Source organism: Diabrotica virgifera, chromosome 3 (genome assembly GCF_917563875.1).
Source record: "Diabrotica virgifera virgifera chromosome 3, PGI_DIABVI_V3a".
Classification (NCBI taxonomy): domain Eukaryota; kingdom Metazoa; phylum Arthropoda; class Insecta; order Coleoptera; family Chrysomelidae; genus Diabrotica; species Diabrotica virgifera.
The window spans coordinates 2190470-2196986 of record NC_065445.1 but is presented as its reverse complement, the minus strand read 5'-3'; positions in this window follow the sequence as shown (position 1 = coordinate 2196986).

The window sequence follows — 6517 nt, the reverse complement described above, 5'->3', positions numbered from 1 at the left end:
ATTGGGTAAATGGTTTTTAAATTATTTGTTGTTATTTGAGGGGTAAACAAAGGAAACACACTCTTTAGTAGACGTATGTAGGGAAAATGTTTTTGTGCACTTGACTACCAGAGGGTTGAAATATTGTCATGGAAACACAAATGTACATGGTTATACAAACAAACGAGATTTGAAATGAAACAAAGAAATAATTTTGGTATGAATCAGCAACTTGATTTTTACGGCAAATTTCAGATAGTCAATTAATTCAATCAAGAGATTTGTATACGTTTTTTTGCCTTAGGTTCAAGACCTGTTTAAACTTAGGCCAGCCAATTGTCTTAATACTTTTGTATAACTTTTATACTTCCTTTAAATTTATATCTAACAATTTCCTATTTGGTGCACTTACTTAATTTTCTAACCTTCCTATTGAAAACACTATTGGTGACGGTGCAAAAAGATTTACGCTAAGGTGCCCTTTATAATGACTTTTTTAAAACAAACAATACAGGCAATGATTAAAGGCAAATAATATAAAAGGAATGGGAAGACTGTAGGAAATACTACAACTATGTTTTACCATTTCGCATTCGCATTCACACAACCACTGTTTGGACAAATCAGTTTGAATTTTCCGTTTGGTACGCCTGAAGAATTCCCATGAAATCGATCTAATAATTGGGTTTGAATTACTTAAATGGAGGAGAGAAACAATGTTCTGCGACAATATGATTTTTTGATGGGGGTTGGCTTGAAATAAAAATTTTATGGCTTCTTGATCATACCAACACTGAAACATCCTGTGGTTAAGGTCATCAAAACTGTAGTCACATACACATGTATCTGTTTCTGAAAGTTTAATTTTTTTCAAAAAGGCATCTAGCGTACGTAGTATAAACTTTCCGAAAGATGGAGCTTCTCTAGGGAGCAGGGGGGCTTAAGGGAGTTTGGGGGAGTTTGGGGAGTAAGGGGAGTTTAGGTGAGTAGGTGGAACAGTGGGATATACATATACAGGGTGAGGCAAATAAAGGGCCTATTAGAAATATCTCGAGAACTAAAGGTAAGAGCATCCTGAAAATTGGAATACAGAGGTTTTGAGGTACCTATGAACTATTTAATGAAAATATTTTGGTCTCTTTGCTACTTCCGGTTATACCGGAAGTTGATTGTCCCTTCGTTTTTTTTTTAAATGGGATACCCTGTATATTTTTACATTTTTGGATTCTGTTCGATGTGTTCTTTCTTAAAATGTGAGGTTTTGTAATATTATACAGGGTAGTTTAAAAGATAATTACGATTTTTTATAAATTTTGTAGCAAACTTCACACCCTGTAGAATTATACTGATTTGATATCAAAAACTCCATTTATGTTCAAGTAATTTTTAATATAGTCTATTATTTTTTAAAATTAATAATATAGCGAAATGTTTAATTTTAGTATACAGGGTTGGTCGAAACTCGGAATGATATTTTATAGTACTTTTTTATTCCTTAAGCATTCTCTATACCTAACTGCTTTATTTTGTAAGTTATTCGTAGTTCTTTAAGCTAAACATTAATTGCAACAAAAATTACGTGGAATTTTTAAAAATCCTTCTATAGCACCACATTTCGAAAGCCTCATGCCCGAAACTTATTATTGGTCTCCTAAAATTATTTTACGAATAAAAACTACAATTTACAATGTCGATTGTAGAACCAATTTTTACGTATGGATAAGAATGTTGGTAAATGACAATGAAAGAGAAGAAACAACTGGAAGTGATAGAAATGGACACCCTAAGAAGAGCATATCGGATATTAAGACTTGATCACATCTCAATATCTCAAATGAAGTAATAAGAAGAACAGGAAGGACTTACAATACCGTAGATATGGTACCACGTCAAAATAGCCCCGTCGTAAAAGCTCATACAAAATAGCCATGACATAATATTCCACACACAAAATAACTCTGACAAAGACAAAATAGCCGCGGAATAATAGCTCGCTTAAAAATACATTTTTTTGGAAATGGTAATTATCCTCTATTCAGATGTTTATCTTAACCACATCAAATAAAAATGGTCTTTTCAGAGAACTCGAAATTCAATGTTCAAGCCAGCTCCCGCCAGCCACCTGCCTCTTGGAAGTTTGAACATTTAATTTAAGCGAAAATCAATGTTTATTTAGGATATAAACATTTTTGTCTGATTTCTGACAGCAGTAAAATGTATTTTGAATTAAATAAATTACATACATTCTTCTTTTATTGTCAAATAATTTAAATTAAAAAAAATTTTTGGGCACCCTGTTATGTAATTATGTTAATGTTTATAGTAGTGAATAGAGAATTGAAACGCTTCCAAATGAGCTATCACACGACCCCTATTCTTATTTAAAAAAGTCATCGATTACGTCATCAATCCCAAATGGATGACGTCACTAGTACGACATATATACCAAAATATCGTAATTTAAAAATAAAACTCGAACTGTTTCAGGATTTTTCCTTAACGTCGTGGGTTTACGAAATAACGAATTTATTCCTTTCATTTGCACCATACTGTACGTCTGAATTGCCGATATGAATGAGTCAGATTAAATTAAATTATTAGAAGAATTTTTTTCCTATAAGCAACAACATTTTTGTTTAATTTATTAATATTTTGTATTTTGACAACGACCTCCGAAATGGAACTCGAAACATTAATAAAATAGTTTTTTTTAAGTTAAATTGTAGCTCATTTCCCAAATAAAATAGTAATTTAAAATAAATCGTACGCCGTTAAAAAGTAAAACTTTTTATTGGAGGTGTTTTCGCCGGGGCTGTTTTAGCCGGGGTTGTTTTAACCGGGGTTGTCTTGACCGGGGCTATTTTGTGTGCGATCTATTTTTCGGGGCTATTTTGTTTACGGGCTATTTTGTCGAGGCTATTTTGTATCCGAGCTATTTTGATGGGGCTTTTTTGACGGGGCTGTTTTGGTTGGGCCATTTTGATGGATCACGCGTAGATACAATAGAGTCCAAACAACTTTTATGTTCTTCTTCTTGTTGTGTCACTACTATCGGAGATTGGAAATCATCAAGCCTATCCTGACTTTGTTTACAGCTGACCTAAAGAGTTTATTAGTGGTGCAGCCAAACCACTCTCTCAAATTCCGCAACTATGACATTTATGTTACAGGTATGTAATGCGAATGAAAAATGAACAATGGCCAAAACAGCTTTAAACTATGTTCCGTGGAATAGAAGAAGGAGAGGAAGGCCAGATAGATGTAGAGCCATAAATGAGGAGGAATGGGCGGACCGAAAAGGTGGAAATCGAAATGTGGAATGTGGCAGAGGATGTAGTACCCCCGTAGAAATATTGATACCAACTAGAACAGTGATACTCAACCTGCAACCCGCGGGCCGCATGCGGCCCTCTTGCGTTTTTTATGTGGCCCGAAGGCTAACTTAAGGGCTCTGTAAACGATCAAATTATTTTGAACTTGAGTAAGATAGTTGGTGGTGGCTTTTAGCATTTATTTACGACATACCAGGAAAACTTAACGACCTTAATCGTCGTGTCGTTTACAAATTAAAAGGTAAACATAAAATTATTTCGCAGTTAGAGAATAAATTATTTGCTTTCGAGGACAAGCTAAAGATGTAGGTACATCGAGGAAATTAATATAAAAAAATCTCTGTATAACTTTTCGACATTGGTAAAAGATCAACAAGATGGAATTGATGTATCTCCAGAAAACTTTGCTACTATTTCTAATTACTTAGTTTTCTTGAGCGATGAACTTCAGGAAAGATTGAATGATTTTCGAAAAATTAGGAAATATCTTCTATTAGTGGAAAATCCCTGACACTTAGAAGTAGCCGCTACTACACAATTTGCGGCATTGGGATTTAATAGCGCAAAGTTGTCAGATGAACTAATTGATTTTCAAGATGATACAAATCTGGAGACAGTTTTTAAAGAAAAAAGAGACGCAAATCAATATTGAGAATTCTGGGAATTAACACCGAATAACTATAAGGGCCGGTTGTTCGAACGCTAATCAAAAATGGAATTAACTGATCATTATCAAATATTTAATTACTGTCACCAACTGTCAATGTCAACTTTGTTTGGGTTGCTGAAAACATAATTGATTACAATTATGAGATTTATTAATCAATTATGTTAATAATTGTTATGTTAATTACTAATTAATAATTAATTAATCAATCAATTATGTTAATTATCATAATGATAATTAACATAATTGATTACAATCAACTGATTGACGTTCGAATTAGGGGTGTTTTTATTTGATGGCTGTTAAGGGGACTTAATTATAATCAACTTCTTGATTAGCGTTTGAACAACCGGGCCTTAAACTCTCAAAAGTTGCGTTTACTTGCTCTTCACGTTGTTTGCTTGATCATGCCTGTGCGAATCTTCGTATTCAAAAATGAAATATGCAAAAAATGTTTAAATTGCTGACCTTTCAAATGAGCTTTTTTCACGAACTTTATTCTTATTTAAAAAATCATCGATTACGTCATCACACTCAGATGGATGACGTCACTAGTATAACATATGTCAAACAATCATAATTTAAAAATAAAAAATCGACCTTTTTCAGGATTTTTCCTTATAGTCGCCAATTTACGAAATAACGAATTTATTCCTTTCATTTGTATCATACTGTATATTACTTCACCTATATTGCGGCCCGCAAGCTGTGGCAATAGCTACTATGTGGCCCAGGGAAAAAAAGGTTAAGTATCGCTGAACTAGAATAAGACAGTGAGATTCAATGAGTTATGCTCAATTTCATCATGGATGAAATCATCAGAAGCTTAAAAAAAGAAACAGGATATAGAATAGGAAACAAAGAAGGAAAAATACTCTGTTACGCAGACAACGCAATATTGATAGCCCTAGATGAAGATAGTCTGCGAAGATTAGTCCACAGATTTAACATAAGAATCAGATGTAAAATAGAAATTGATGGTATCAGTATTGAATAACTAACGGAAATAAAATACCTTGAAATTACATTGTCAAGCTTCGCTACGGAGACTTGGACAAAGAAGTGAGAAATCAAGTACAAAAAGCAAATAGACTGACAGGATGTCTTAATAACACGAGGTATATGGCGAAACCGACATATTAACACTGAGATGAAGCATACTGAGTATTTATAAAGCCAGTGTAAGACCAATAATGGCATCTCTTTACTTTGTTCGGGATACAAAATATTCACAAACATCCTTAATCGAAGACTTCAACCTCTCACGGAAAAAATCATCGGGGAATATCAAGCAGGGTTTAGGCAAAATAGATCTACCATTGACCAACTATTTACAGTTAAACAAATACTAGCCAAAGCATGGGAATATGACATGGACGTTTATAATCTCTTTGTAGATTTTAAACAAGCCTATGATTCAATAGATAGAACAATTCTATCTAATATATTGGAAGAATTTGGCATACCATCAAAATTAATACGACTAGTGCAAATGACAATGACAGAAACAGAAGCACAAGTATGTATTCAAGGACAGATCACTGATGCGTTTACGATAACGCAAGGACTGAAACAAGGCGACGGACTGACTCCAACGCTTTTTAATCTTGTTCTTGAATATGTAATTAGACGGTTGACGGTAAGCGGAAATAACATACTTACAAACAAATCTACCCAATTAGCAGCATACACGGATGATATAAACATAATGAGCAGAACAATGAATGCAGCGGAAGAAACCTACGTTGAGTTGAAACAGAGTGCAGAAGCAGTAGGGCTAGCAATAAACACAAATAAAACAAAACTACTCATACAAACCAGATCAAATAGACCGGCGCAACAACACTTTATTGACGATATAGAACATATGAATAGATTCACGTACCTAGGAATGGATCTGGTTGCAAGCAATGAAGAAGAACCGGAAATAAATAGAAGGCTTGTGCTGGCAAATAAAGCCTATTTCGCGATGGGCCACATATTCAAATCGCGAGACGTACACCGGAAAACAAAACTCCGGGTATATAAAACAATAATCAGGCCCATAGTAAGTTATGGCTGCGAAACATGGGTGGTGACACAGAAATCTGCCAATGCATTAGATGTGTTTGAAAGAAAAGTATTACGTAGGTAGGATACTGGGCCCACTAAGTGAAAATAACAACTGGCGAATTAGGTATAATAGAGAAATATACAAGCAATATAGAGAACCAACTCTAGCACAACACACTAAACTGCAGAGATTACGGTGGGCAGGGCACGTGGTCTGCATGCATGAAAATAGAATCCCCAGAAAATTGCTGAATGCAAGAATGCAGGGAAGAAGACCTGTTGGAAGACCTGAAAAGAGATGGGAAGACGAAGTCGATGAGGATGCCAGGAACTTTCTGGGAACGCGTTCATGGAAAAGAACAGCGGTAAATCGAAATGATTGGAGAAGTTTATTGAAGGAGGCCAAGGCTCGATTTGGGCTGTAGTGCCATTGGATGGATGGATGGAAGACCAATAATGACATATGCATCAGAAGCAAGACCCGATA